The sequence below is a fragment of the Medicago sativa genome, chromosome 6 (genome assembly GCF_051527215.1).
Source record: "Medicago sativa cultivar Bolivia chromosome 6, Bolivia_mono, whole genome shotgun sequence".
Lineage (NCBI taxonomy): Eukaryota > Viridiplantae > Streptophyta > Magnoliopsida > Fabales > Fabaceae > Medicago > Medicago sativa.
In genome coordinates, this window is record NC_140754.1 from 71,132,164 (window position 1) to 71,147,906 (window position 15,743).

Genomic DNA, 15,743 nt, shown 5'->3' on the forward strand with positions numbered 1-15,743 from the left:
TTATGTTAGCAAGTTTTTATTATATATTCTCTTATAACCTTATGTAGTATCAAGCTATTGTTATTCGAATGAAACTCTAGCCGTCTTTGTTGTTTTCTCTCTTTCTCTATTTTGTATCTGTATTCTTAACATGGGTAATTATTATGAGGTGGCTAAGTTTTGAGTTAGTTACACCGCAGAATATATTTTGTATCTGTATTCTTAACATGGGTAATTATTATGAGGTGGCTAAGTTTTGAGTTAGTTACACCGTTGAATATATTAGAGCATTGGGTTTCAAATGAGGAGGCAAGGAACAAGAAGGTTACGAAAGGGTGGTGTTTAATTTGGCATTCGATAGTACGGGTGATTTGGAAATCAAGAAACAATGTGATTTTTAATAATGATACCAAAGGGGCGTTCGAGATGGTTGAGGAGATTAAGTTGATGTCGTGGGTATGGTGTTTACATAGAGTCAAGATTCATTCATCTTTATTTTATGCGTGGTGTTGAAATCCAAAGGATTGCTTGCTAAGATAACTAATGGAGTTTGGGTCGGGATCGGTATTTGGCAACCGGCCTCTGATTTGCTGGGCTGTTTTCTCTTTTCTGTGAAACCAGCTGTTCTGTTTTTTCAGGAACCTCACTGTTGGTGTTTCCCTGTGGTTTGTTATAGTTGTTGCTCTGTTTTTCTTACTGCTGTGATGCTGGTTTTTTGGGTAGGCAGCTGCAATTGGAAGGGGGTCTGTGTATTGACAGGGGGCTTATTCTTTTGGTGATTGTCTTGAGGTTAGCCATGTATTTCCGGTGCCTTTTGTATGTGTTTTTCGCTTGCATTGTGCGTCTTGCGCAGGCTGGCTTTTTTCATTAATAAAGTTTAAACGTTTCAAAAAAAAAAAAAAAGGTCTTCCAGTGGTTTATATTGAAAATTTTGCGCAAACATCACAATTGACACGAACTAGTGATAATCTTATTGGATTTAAATCAATGGCAATATCATCAAGTTGCCAACATGCAACTGCTAAAGCAAGTACTCGTGCTCCAGAGATTGAAGACCCTCGCGCACAATGACCCACGATCTGAATAAAGGCCTTAGCTTGGGGGAACAAGAAGACTCATAAAATCGTAAAATATGAGAAATTGTTTAGTACGAAACATCACATGACGAATTTTCACAAAACCATTTTGACAGTTGCATTATGGTGGATCAATGTTGGATCACGTTCACATTTTTTTTTCAATATTGTCTCTCTCCTTCATTGATTGCTTAGCTTTCCAATGTATGATCGTAGTACCATATATCATTAAGAAATGATATTTGTACAACCATTTTATAACAACTTTTGTGACAACTTTCTCTCTCATACTCACATTATATTTTTACTTTCTCTCTCTATTACTTTGATTTTCGTGCCAATACATAATTTTCTTTGTAAAAACATGGTTGTCTATATGGTTGTCAAGTAAATAGATGTTCAAATAACACTACCCTGTATCATTTCCTAAAATATAAGCTATATAAGATAGGATGTACATACAACAAAAATAATACAAATCGACTGGTGAAATCAAGTGTTCTGTCTTCTCTAATAGCACGAGACAAAACTCATTGCCAATGCTTCAAGTAGATTTCCAAAACTCAATGTCTTTTGTTACCATCAATGGGCAGTGACGGATCTAGAAATTTTAATAAGTGGGGTCAAGTTATATCATAAAAAATTTATAAACGCGTAAGCGTGCAAAAATTATACAAGTTATATTTATAATTGCCCTAAAATGTTGATTTTTTTAAAATATTTGTCCATTTCTAGCAGGGTATTAAAATATAGCCATAATTAATTATTTTTTCACCACCAACGTAGCGTCAGTCACAATCTTTTTCAACAAATATAAGAATAGTTTATATTATAATAATAGTTGTATGGTCTTGCTAACGATATGCTCTGAGATAATTTGTTAAAGATTTCATAAAAGAAAATTTTATCTTAAAAATAAGCATTATTTGTATTGATATAATAATTATAACAATTTTTTTAAAAAAAAAACAACTTATTCTGATTTATTAACTAGTCCTCTTAGAACACTCGTTAGGATCCTTCTTAGTTTTGTAATATTTTATATGTAATAAATAGAGTATAAAGACAATACACGTGTGGAGGCAAGTGGGGTCGCTTGACCCCATTGCCCCCACACTAGATCTGTGCCTGTCAATGGGTCAAGCATAGATTTTTTTTTTTGTGGTGGTCGGGGTTCGAACCCCGGACCTTGCATATATTATGCATTGTCCTTACCAACTGGGCTAAGCTCACGAGAACGGGTCAAGCATAGACTGAAGTAGCTTAGTAATCCTTTTTGAATTTTCCTGCAAATCTTAATATATAATACTAAGGTTCACAATGCATGTCCAATGTGAAACCCTAAACCTAAACCTAATCCTGCCTTTTTTGAGAGGTTTGAAAAATCTTTCTGAAAAAAGTCTCTGCAGGGAGTTGAACTTGCAACCCATAGCCTCCATCCAAACACTTTAACCACTTGACCAATAGCTGTTTTGGTGTTATAATATCGTTTCCACTAATACATTATGATTGAAATGAATGAATAGCATATCATGAACAAACCAACAATGAATTAATACAGCAGTTGATATCAACAATTGAAAAGAATACACAAGGTCAAATAATACAAGGCACAATTAACTTTTAATTTGACGTTACGCTTTTTGTTTCATTTTACGTTATACATCCTTCACACATTCTTTACATGTTTATTATGGATTATGGATGGATGGATTCATTTCTATCACAACCTTTGAACTGCTTTTTTTTTATTCCGTAACTCATTTTTTAATTATGACCATACACTCACTCATTATATATACAACCACTAATATGATCTCAATATTTTTAGTTTCTACATTGAAAACATTGTGTATAAATATGTGATTTTGTGCATCATATTTTGGGTCTTGTTCATCATCACTTTCAAGTAACAATTGGATAGTTTATCTTCAATTTTGTATTGTTGTTTTTCCACTCACTTTTACTCTTCATCTTTTGATTATCAAAGTCTAAAACAAGAGTGTTCTATTTGTGGATTGGAGTTTGCAATAGGACAAGCTTTAGGTGGCTACATGAGGAGACATAGAGCTTCAAATATGAAAGGAAATAACAATATTCACAATTCTAATAATACTATGTGGTGGTAGTAGTCTTGATTCGCTGCAAAAGATGAAAGCTAGAAACCAGTGAGTTTTGGTGTTGGATTTGGATTTGAATCCATTTTTCAATATTTCTTGGTATTAATTATATGACGATTTATTCATTAGTGTAGGTACAACTATGATATGATAATTGGGGTGTATTAACTGGTTTCTATGATATGATAATTGATAGGGAGTCAAGTTACTCTTAGATTGATCAAATAGTTAAGCTTCAAATGTTTATTAGTCTATTTTTCGAACTTTCTTTTATATATTTTTTTATTCCTTAATGTGTATGTGGAATTTTGATTTTTTTTTTTGTGAGTTAGGATAAATGATGCTTCTATTTTTCATTTTGTTGCATCATTGATGGTGAGGAAGAAGCTTATTAAAAACGATTGTTTATTGTCACTTTCTCCATGAAACTATTGGGTGATTCCTCTTCAATTTGGTGTTATAGTTTTTCTTCTCTTTTTTACTCTTTATTTTTTGGCTATTAATTAATACAAATTGGTAATATAAATAAGGGGTATATTTATAAATAATACTGTTTTTTTTATAAAGGTGAAGACAAGTGTCTACCATTTTTTCGTATAAAAATAATAATAAACATATTACTCCAAGTATAATGATAGGGATAAACATTGTGTATGTGTAATTAAGATAAAGATAGATAAAATTGAGATGAATAAAGAATAGTGCCTCTAAAAACAATATATAGAGAAGGTTAAAAGATATGATCCAAGTTACACATCTATCTCTCTATCTTCTATATATTTATATATCTTTGAATTTGTACATCTAAAAAAAAATTTACACTATTAATTAACAACTTGACTTTCCAATCATCTTTGAAGAATTAAAGAATTATTTAATTATCAAATTGAATAGTTTCCTCCACTATTGAAAAAAAAGGAACTTCCCATTCTGCATGTCACACAAAATGAAAGGAGAAAACAAAGACTTACTTGACAGTTAGTACTATATACCTCAAAGAAAAATATGTATGATACAATTATTAAATAATTAAATCCATATGTCCACATAAAATAAATAAAAAACGTATACACTAATCAAATTGTCAGAAAATTTAGGAAAAGTCAGTCCTAACATGATAAGAAGATTAAAATGATTATGATATCCAAAAAAAGTTCCATTCATTAGATTGGAAACTCTAAAAATGAACGTTTTAATTTTTTCAATAAAATCTTGCCCCAACTTATCTTATATATGCATGATTGCCCAACTCTACTACCATGATCATTTATGCTTTTCTGCTTTGTTAAGGTGATGTGGTTCTCCTTTTGCTTTCCTTTCCTTATTTTTTGTGTTTGGGTATACATTTTCGGTCCATAAATTGGTTTTTTTTTTTTAAGGAAGGTCCGTAAATTGGTTGATATGTTTTCTCAAAAAGAAGTTCATATATCCCACACATATAGCATATAAGATTATACATAGAAAACACATTATTTTCTTAGACTAATACAATTTTATTTTCATATTTTATCCATAACAACAGAGAGAGGTGTGATCACTAAGATGTACTTTCAAGGTTTGATAATTACTATTAAAATTTGCTTTTAGGATTTACACATATGCAATTTGTATGACCCGTGCGGCAGCACGGGTGCAAGGACTAGTAACAATATAATATACTATTAAGTACCCAACACAAAAGGATAAGTTCCACTAGAACTAGACCCTAATATCCTGACAGACTGTATGAGGTGGTATCACTGTTCGAGGCAAAGGTGTGAAATCCTGTGGAAGCAAGTGATCTATCCATCAAGGAACTTTTTTGCATATCACATAAAGTCCTCTAGCGGAATTATCATGCACACTCCACAGGATCTACACATGCCACACTTCCAATGTCCAATGCACACTGATATACATGTACAAGTATGCAACGAAGTGACAATCGTGCATACCTAAACAACTAGTAAGGACACCAAATATAGTTCAACGTTCACAGACGTTGCACTCAAATCACAATAAATGGTAGTACCTGCAACGTGCAGTAAAAATGCTATTGTTGCATAGTCCAAATGCTCATCATCTGACTACTCCTGGTATACATCACGCAACCAACTAAAGCAAACATGTCAACCTCTTGTGGCTTCGATTTCAATGATTTCCTGTACGAGTTTTGACCCCTGTGGTTATCAAATAAGGTCACACCATGTTTCTGGATACGAGATATGATATGAAGGGACTAGTGTTTGGTAGACATAGTAAGCATGAAAAATCATCCAGCATGATCTTCATCTCCATAGGCAGTAGGTCGAAATTGTCAATCTCTCTATGCCACCTCTCAACAAACTCATACATCAGACCCTTGTCTACCATGTTCTGTATGTACTCGTGACCTATGTCCATCTTTTTTCATTTTCCGTCTATCGATCACCACTTTTAGAGAACCAAGTTCCTGCAACCATAGAAGTTTTGTTACGTTAGTCATAAGAAGTTATTGTAACAATAAACAAAATAAAATTCTATTACATCTCTAATTCACAGCTCAGCTGCAACTTCGTCCTGAAACGACCTTAGGACAAACGTATCTTAAGGACACCCCCACCCCACCCCCTCCCAAAAAAAATGACCTAACCCTGATGTATAATGGTTTCATGTACCAAACATAACTGGCGGCATAGGGATCTCCTCCTCTTGAAGTTCCTAAACCTTATACGCAAGTACTCGGCTCGGCCGCATCATGTTGTCCGTGTGTTGAAGTTGTCCATCATTAGAGTTTAAAATCAATCCCTCTACTTCGTGCCATATATGCATGATTAAAATTACAAACAAAAATTAAAACATGTAAACATTGAGGTATGTGAACAAATAAAATTGTATGGTTAAAATAATTTGTTTCTAAAAGCTTCTGAAAATTTGACGACAAAGGTATCTTTTACATTCAACACACATGTTTCGACACAGACTTTTACATTCAACACACATGTTTTGACACATACTAGATATGTTCTTACCTTTTACAGAGGTTTAGACTACTTCACTTCTTAAAACCGCGGCAAGCGATCCAAACCAGAATGGCAAACAGACCCAACCAGAAATGGCGAGAGGTCAGAACAGCACGAACAAGGGAAAGAAGCTTGGTGAATAGTCTATGAAATCTCTAATATACACATAACCAAAAGGAACTCAGGACCAAAAAATGTGCTTGAAAAGTATATGTTATATATATTAAATTCAAATGCATGTTGCTTAAATCCTGCATATAGCAGTTGGAGCAATTCATTATGTCCAACAGCTTCAGTTGTTAAATCCTGCTTGCATTATAAACCAAGAAAAAAAAAATTATTTAAAGAAAAAGAGAATAAATATATTCTATTACCACTCACATTTTCATCTTCTCCAGAAACAATAACATTATTTTTATCTGCTGGAATATCACCGCCAAAAGAGACAGCATAATTCTGATTTTCTGCCAGGTCATCATCACTAGAAACAATAGAATTTTTATTAACTGCACGTGAGTGTTTATCTTCACCAGGACCAATAAAATTCTTATCGCACGGCGCATCGAAATACTCATCATCAGAAACAGTAACATCCTCCTCATCTCCTCCATTGCAGTGTTCAGTTTCTTTGTCGGTTGACTCATCATCACTAGAAACAATACAATTTGTAACATCGTCTATAAGAAAATTAACATTCTTATTGACATCTCCAGAAACAGTAACATCCTCCTCATCTCCTGCATTGCACTGTTCCATTTCTTCGTCAATTGGTTCATCATATAAGAGAGATAATGTTGTCTTCTCTACATTGATTCCCTCCCGAAAAACAGCCATAACCTCCACTTTGTTACCAGGTTGTAGATTTGATGTTAAGATCTTCCAGTCTTCATCCTCAAAAGAGGTTAGTGTATCTCTTTTATAGGCCTGAATGTTTGTCTTTGTGTGATTAATGATCAACACACCCTGGCAACCTTCTGATGTTACGTTCTCTTGTGAAGAGTAATAGATGACGGACAACATCATACTCTTCAGGTTACGCCCCTTCATTGTTGGGATATCAAATATAATGGAACATCCTTGGCAACTAAAGGTTGTCCACTCAGAACTATTGAGCAAAAACGATTCCCAAGTCCCATTTGCAGTCTGAACAATGAATAGTGTTTAAATGACTCAAATTAAAAAGTTTAGAAGATCAAACGAAAAGAAATTCATTATATTTACGTAAGTTATTTCAATGCACTTTTACAAGTTTAAATACGTGGAAGAGATATGCAAACCTGTAAAATGCGATCTTTGGAAAGACTCGGGACTTGGTGTTTTGTTCCCATTTGAATTAAGACAGATTTCAAGTAATTGTTTGACCCTGACGTGCGAACTTGACCTAGGCAATCATCAATCAAAGGAGAAGCATACATATCAGAGATCCGTGATGTAGTTGCACTTGCTTCCATTTTCTGACAATTTTTGGATTTTAATACATCCAAAACTCTTGCTACATTTTGAATTAGCTGTAGATTTGAGCCACATTCCACACAAAGACTTCGAAGCTTTAGAATGTCCTTGAAAGTACTAAGAGATGACATGGATGAAGATGTTTGAGCTAGTGATATCTCATTATTTGATGGTGACATCCAAGAGCGAATAAGTGAAGGAAATATATCACGTGAAAATCCTTCAAATCCACATAAAGAAATATATCCAATGCTTTTAGATCTTACTATTGAAAAGGGCACTTTTGTTATAGCAGTCTTATCCGCAATCAAGGTTGTCAATGATTCCATCTGTTCCAAGTCCTCCTCCAATTTGTCAATCATGGAACATCCTGAAAGAATTAAAGTTTCTAGAAATTTTAATTTATAGATGCTTCTCGGAAGTTTACGAAGACGTATGCAGTCTGTCAAATTTATTAGAAGAAGTTTATGGAGAGATCCAATGCTATGGGAGACTGTAGACAAACTTGGACAGTCTTTGAGCACTAGCTTTTCGAGATTAGGCATGTATGAAAAATCTGGGGTTTCGGTCAAATCCAAAGAATGACTAAGATTAAGAATTTTTAGATTCTTTAGCATCTGCAAGAAAATAAAACCACAAGAGAATAGTAAGAGAAGCATAGAAAAACAAATACAAATAGTAAGGGATGTATCAATCAGTTATTTGTTTAGTGTTTGTTGGTTTTGTTGATCCCTAAAGGCTGGTTAATGATTATAATTTTTTGAATATTTAATTTAGGAGCTAATTTATAATTTTTTGAATCGTTTGTGTATACTGTATACAAATCATTTCCTCATTTGTCTAAATTTTTAACCGCTGTTAGTTATAGACACGACACATTTTGCACGTGTGTAACAGAAGTATTACATGATCCGCAGTTAACATGTTATGCCTACTATTTGTTACATGTTTACTGAACACAAACATCAGACACATTGTAGCACAGAGACAAAGAATTGTAACATCTAGCTCTTCAATCTAAAAGTTATTAAACGTTTGAGACAATAAATTTAAATTTGTTGTTTTTTACGGTAAAGACTTTAACCTTATAGTAAGGGGAGGGCCTAAGACTTTATTTACAGCGGGGACGATAATGTATTAATCGAAGCCATAGCTTAAATCTGGATAGAAGGACGGATTTATTCAGCTTTCTCTGAGGCTTGAAAATCGGTGCCTGTCACCTTTTCCCAATCAAAGTTAAGCTAGCTCATTTCAAGAAAGAAAACATGTGCTGGTAAGGCAAGCCTAAAGTGGAGTGGTAGTTTTCTTTGATCTCGTGATTTCTTTTTCTTCTGCCAACTAAGATGTTTCAATTGGCCAGGTTGTCTCTTGCCTGCTCGTGAATGTAGCATCAGGTTGAAAGGTTGACCTATTTTCAACTCCTCGAAGCCCGGGAAGCGGGGGGCACCTCCAAAACCTCCGAGGCTACCAGAGATCCCACAGCATGAGGTGAAGGAGGTCCCTCCACACCTCCCATCCCATCGCATGTTGGGACATCCCCGACATAGAAAGAAACTCGGTGAAAATTTAAAGCTACTTGGATAGGAAATTAAATACGATGAGTGGAAAAAAGAATCATAAGCAAAATATCGAAACAGAATCTGTACCTGGCCCTCCTTCCATATCTGTTTGAGATTGCTATATTTTAATTGGATGACAATTAGACTTCCTTGTTGAAATTCTGCAGGAGTGTAAGTTAATGGAAATCCATGCCAGTACAGCCACCTAAGTTCTCCGGAAAGGTATTTAAAATCTCCATTAAGCTGAACCCCAGAAAGTTGAAGCAATCTGAGTTTATTCATCTTCTTAAATGCTTTGGTATTCAGACAAACTTTATTTTTTCTTGGAAACACCAAAGCCAGTCCCTTGACAGCTTCTGTTCCCTGAAATTGGAAAACAAAAAAAAAAAAAAACAGAAAACGTATAGCTTAGATATCCGCTCGCTAAACATTTTGTAATGTACTAGTCTATAACAATTTTTAGTTCTCTTCCTTCACTGTTGTATAAACCATACAAAATTACCTTCTGCTTTAATAATACATCATGCACTTCCTCACGGCGCCACAACCTACTGCGGTTCTCAGGATCAAATGGTGATTCTTCATAGATTATTTGCCTTCCCATATCTCTCAACAAATCATGCATTCTAAGCTTGTTCCTATTGTCAACAGTTACAAGGCTTCGCTCTACAAGGACTTTAATTCCAATATCAGCAAAAAACCCACACCCATTTAATATTTTTATTGCATCACTTTTATCCATTCCAATCAAGAAACATGCTATATCAAGGAATATTTGTTGCTCTGTAACACCTTTCAAACCATCGAAGCTTACTTTTAGCTTCTTCTGTACTTCATCATGGGGAATACATTTGAGTTTCTCCAGAACTTTCTGCCACTCGGTTATTTCACAGTCAGACAAATAGCACCCAAGAACTTCAAGTGCTAGTGGCAATCTCCCAGAATAAGCGATCACCTCTGTTGAATGTGTAGCAAAACCTTCTGCTGGACTTCGTTGCTTGAATGCATGCCAACTGAAAAGCTCAAGAGATTCACTCTCATCCATTTCTTCTATTGTATACACTTGGTCAACTCTACATGACCTAAGAAGATGCATATCTCTTGTTGTGATTATTATTCTACTTCCTGGACCAAACCATTCACGACTTCCACACAAAGCCTTTAGTTGGTCCAATTCATTCACATCATCAAGCACAAGAAGTACCCTATTCTGGGCAAGTCTTTCCTTCAGTATATTTTTCCCTGATTCAATATCACGTATCTTGAATGCCGTTGTTTTGTAAACATCGCAGAGTATTTGTTGTTGCAGCGAAACATGATTGGCATCTGTCTCACAAAATTCTCTTATATTCAAAAGAAAGCTCCGTCCGTCAAATTTTCTCCCAATTTGATTATAAATCGCTTTGGCAATGGTTGTTTTACCCATACCCCCCATTCCCCACATCCCTAAAAGTAAAACATCTTCTGAGTTTTGGATTTTGAGTAGCTTAGTTACAGCTTCCACACGAGATTCTACACCCACGGGATGTTCAGCAACGAATAATTCTGTCCTATCTAGCAAACGGGTCACGTGTTTAACAATATTCTTGATATCAGCACTCTCATTCCTATAAAACATGAACCAATGATAAGGTGTACATAAGATTGTAGGTATAATTATTCTTGAATATATGCATCAATCAATAGAAAAGGGAGCATTGTGTGCTCGTATACATTGCACATTTTTAAAATGCACTCTCATATTATTTCACAGCTAAGTCGGAAGAATTTCAAAGCATCACAAACAATATTCTAAGAGAGAGAAAAAAATAACCTGGAATCTATGAGTACAAAACCTGCTATGCTACCAATATCGAAGAGTTCTCTTTTCCATTTACTCTTTGTGGATTCATCCACTGAGATTGTTGGTATGAGTTTTTCAAAAGCTTTTCCAAACTGACCTTCCCGATGACGTACTTCTGAGGGATCTACCTCATAGAACACAGGTACAACAACCAGACCCCCGGTTCTGCCAATTTCCATTATCTTCTCCAACTCTAGCATACACCATCTTGAATTAGCATAGTTTGTAGATAAAACCACAATAAAAATTCTAGAGTGTCCGATTGCTCGCAATAGTGAGATTGAGATCTGATCGCCTCGTTGAATTTCATCATCGTCTTTGAAAACATAAATCCCGGCATTTTGAAGAGATGAATAGAGATGTGAAATGAACTTTGCACGACTGTCTTCCCCTCTGAAACTCAAGAACACATCGTACATCTTTGGCTAAAACATCAAAGAAAAGAAAAGAAAAAAGAAAAAGACAACATAGCTTAGATATATCGTTCCTGAAATTCTTAAGGCCACTGATGCATCATTAATACACTGCCACTGATAAAATGCAATGCAATGCATGCAGTAATATTATATACACTGCCACTCACCTGATCAGTCTTATTGCTTGATTCCCTCTTAATGATATCCCTTGCCATCGCCTGTAGCAAACCATGCATTTCAATCTTGTTATTCTCACCAATGGTTAAAAGGCTCTTGTCTTCAAGGAGACTTATTTGAAGACTGGTGCATTGTGTTGACCTATTTAATGTACGGAGTACATCATTTTGGTCCATCCCGTTAAAGAAAGATGCTATATCAAGGAATATATGTTTTTCTTCATCCTTCAAATCATCAAAACTCGTCTCTAGAGCTTCTAGTACTTCTTGGTCGGGAAAGGAAAATCTTTCAAGACTCTTCAACACACCTTTCCACTCGAGTGCGTTCTTTCCATGCAAAACCCCCCCAAGGGCTTTAAGAGCAAGAGGCAATCCCTTAGAATAAGCAACTAATTGCCTAGAAAGTTCACTAAAACCTTGAGGAGATGTTGCTTGGCTGAATGCACCCCAATTAAAAAGCTTAATCGATTCACTTTCTTCCAATTGGTTCACTTTATATATATGGTCAACTCCATGCTCCATAAGTAGATTTCTATCTCTGGTCGTGATGATTATTTTGCTACCTGGACCAAACCAATCCCGATTTTCACACAAAGACTTCAGCTGCTCCAATTTATTAACATCGTCAAGTATAAGAAGTACACTTTTCTGTCGGAGTCTTTCTTTTAAAATCACCTTCCCTGATTCAATATGAAGTATCTTTTTTTCGGTTGTTTTGTTGACAGCCATAAGAAGTTTCTTTTGTAAAGAAACTTGACCTCCATTTTGTTCCCAAAATGTTCTGACGTTTTTGAGCAAACACTTGTGTTCAAAATACGGACCAACTTGATCATAAATAGCTTGGGCAATGGTTGATTTACCAATCCCTCCCATCCCCCATATCCCTATTAGAAGAGGAGATTTTGATTGTTTCAATAGTTGAATCACATCTTGCACGCCCGATTTTATGCTCACTGGACAGAAAGCACGGGAGAAGTCTTTCCAGTGGCGTATCACATTAGTAACACATTCGACTACATCGTCAATATATATACTACTGTTCCTGTATAACATATGAATAAGAGAAGATTAGATTTGTCTAAAGATGGAGTAATATTATAATTTCATATCAAGCAAGTTTCAACTTTAATATTACCTATCTTCGAGATCACTTAGTCCCGTATATATGGTAGCTTTGCTGATTGATGCTACCCAAGTCATGAATTCATCTTCCTCTTTAGAGGTTTTCTTCATCAAGATTCTATCCACACAATCATGAAAAGTCTCTCCTCCAAACATACCTCTCTCCCAACTTCCGAACGAGAGATCAACACCATCATAGAACACAGGTAAAACCATAAGATCATCTTTCTTTCGGCAACACTCGGTTATTTTTTTAAATTCATGAAGACACGACCTTGAATTGAAATAGTCTCTTGAAAATACAATTACAACAACTTTGCAATCTCTTATAACATTGAGCACAGAGGTTGGTTTTTCTCGATCTCGATAGCCATTCCTCTCATTCTCCCGGAAAACATCAACTCCAGCTTTTCTACTAAGAGCATTATAGATACTCAAAACAAAAGAATGCACGTCTTTGTCTTCGTCGCAGAAACTCAAGTACACATCGTACCTCGCCTTCTTTGGATTAGTAGTAGTTGTAATAGAAGGTGTGGATTTAAGTTTGCCGCGCCTTTTCGAGGAGGAAGTGAAAGAAAACATGGATGGAAGTATGGAATAGATGAAAATTATGTGAAATTTATTAGTGAATCTTAAACTGCATAAGAAGAAATCAAGTGAAATGAAATGATGAAGAAAAACTCTCTTTCAATAGCAAGTTCAGATTTATGTGAGTATAAGTCATCTGAATATGAACAACAAAGTCCTGCTTGCTTTATTACCTCATCAATTATTGACTAAACCACCAACCATTTTTTATTTTTTTTAAGAAGCTAAATTAGCCCACCTAAATTGGTACTGAAGAGAATCGAACCTGAGACCTCGAGAAGGAGCACACTCCCAGGTTACAAGCCAATATCATCAGACCAACCCAAGTGGGTTACCACCAACCATTCTAGTAGACTCTCAAATAGTTCTTTGAGATTATGAATATTTCAACAAAAAAAACGTCTCTAACTCTTTTAAATTTTACTCATATTAGCTTTTTAGTAATGTTAATGACTTAAATTAATAGCAAGGATTAAAATATAGAGACCAACTTGATAGTTTAATAGAGTTAAACAAGATTTTTTTTTAAAAATAAAAAATAAAAATAGAATTACTTCCTCCATCTCACAATTATTTGTCTCTTTAACATTTTTTCTTTTTCTCAAAATAATTGTCTCTTTGCAATACCAATGAAACATTTATTATTTTTTTTCAATTACTATACCATTATTTATTGAATTTGATCCAACTTACATACACCCTCCGGTCACTAATATAAGCAAAAATCCACTTTTTAGATACATTCAATTAATGATGTATGTGACATATAATAAAGACCACATACATCATTAATTGAATGTATCTAAAAATTGAATTTTTGCTTATAATAGTGACCGGAGGGTGTACTCCACTAACTAAATTAATAAGGGTATTTTAGTAAATGTTATTAATTTTACCTTTGAAATCAACACAATTAAATCATTTCCTTAATAATCGTGTGCAAACCTTAAACGACTAATATTGTGAGACGGAAGGAGTATTAAAATATACATAATCTCAATGACCAGTTCTACAAATTTAGAGTAATTAATTGTGTGGCTTACCAGATATTATTCTACTTTATTAGTAGTTTCATACAGGTGGAGCGAAACATCGCTGAAAGTGCTCAAGTCAAAGTCGTCTCATATAAAGTCGTTTCATACAGGACGGAGGGAGTACTTTATTAGTTGTCTCATATAATGTATGTACTGTGAATTAAGATAAGGTTTATTTTATTTTAAGTTCAAAACAAGAAAGAGAATAAATAAATCGGGTCATATTCGATCATAAATTAATTTACCTATACCCTTCCTTTTCCTTTCCTTGCATTGTAATTGCGGGTTGCTGTGGAGACTGGAGAGGGCTGTGGGGGGATCGAGATTTTCATTATTTCATGGTATCAAATTAAATGTCGAATTTTAACGTGCATATTTATTTATTTTTTAACAAAATAATTTGTTTCATAGATTTCAATGTTAAAATTAATAATTTCCTTTCAAAAAAAAATGTTAAAATTAATAATTTGTCAAAAAATGTTTGTTTTAGGCAAAAAAAGTTCAAATTAATAAAATTATAATAAAATAAAATGAAAAATTAATAATATATTAATGAAGGGTCAATAAAGTAAAATATTAATGAAATTATATTTTTTTTGAAAGGTCAATAAATAATATATTACTGAAGAAAAAAGAATATTGTACTTTTTTGACGTGAAAATGAATATTATATTGTTATTCTAAAATGAATTTTGTGAAAAAAGTTTTGCACCAAGCTCCGTCTTCTCCACCAAAAACATAAATGAATAATATTTCAACTTTTCATTTTGGCCCGTTTAATAAATTTCTTTGAAGTTTAGGGTCCGTTTGGTTTGAGAATTAGGAGGGGAGGAGAGGGATTTTAACGTAGGGGAGGTGAGGGAGGGGAGATATTTTAATTAAAAATGTGTTTGAATTGGTTCGCAAGGGGGGAGAAGGAATTTTAAAATTATTTTATTGTTTTACCTTTAAACTTAATTAAATAAGGATAATAAAATGACGAAATAATAATGATGTAATCGATAACAACACGGTGTAAACGATGTAATAATGGATTAGTAATATGATTGATACAAATAGTAATAAAAGTTTTTACAAGGAAAAGTTGTTAATGATATGGAATAAAAGTTGTTGGAAGGATAATATAAACTAATATTAATAAAAGTTTTTTTTTAACAAACTAAAATGAGATATATTATAAACAACTGTGATTCACCCCGCACAAGTCGTGCAAAAGGAAAACCACCCAAAAATATTTACAAGGTCAAGGTGTGCCGACAATATGAAAGCACCAACAAAACAGGGAAAAAAATTACAAGTGGACACCCATGCAAAAGAACAGATGTTTCCACTAGTCATGATAACTATAGCTAAATGTCACCTGTTTTGATTTCAGCCAGAAGAATGAATTCAGTTTA

General features: G+C 34.1%; 1 long non-coding RNA gene and 1 pseudogene across 2 annotated transcripts; one reads left to right on the forward strand and one right to left on the reverse strand.

Moving 5' to 3' along the window:
* Positions 1-2,192: 2,192 nt before the first annotated feature.
* LOC146916614 (disease resistance protein RPP2A-like) lies at positions 2,193-13,602 on the reverse strand (annotated as a pseudogene). Its single transcript, XR_015015165.1, has 12 exons — positions 12,738-13,602; positions 11,594-12,644; positions 10,981-11,435; positions 9,670-10,774; positions 9,256-9,530; positions 9,038-9,146; positions 7,434-8,225; positions 6,538-7,299; positions 6,217-6,311; positions 5,812-5,966; positions 5,187-5,606; positions 2,193-2,341 (listed from the first exon to the last, which is right to left on the reverse strand). The product of XR_015015165.1 is annotated as a disease resistance protein RPP2A-like (transcript).
* LOC146916615 (uncharacterized) lies at positions 2,960-3,723 on the forward strand. The gene is made up of 2 exons (XR_015015166.1): positions 2,960-3,309; positions 3,508-3,723. It is a non-coding gene; the product is annotated as an uncharacterized LOC146916615 (long non-coding RNA).
* Positions 13,603-15,743: the final 2,141 nt, after the last annotated feature.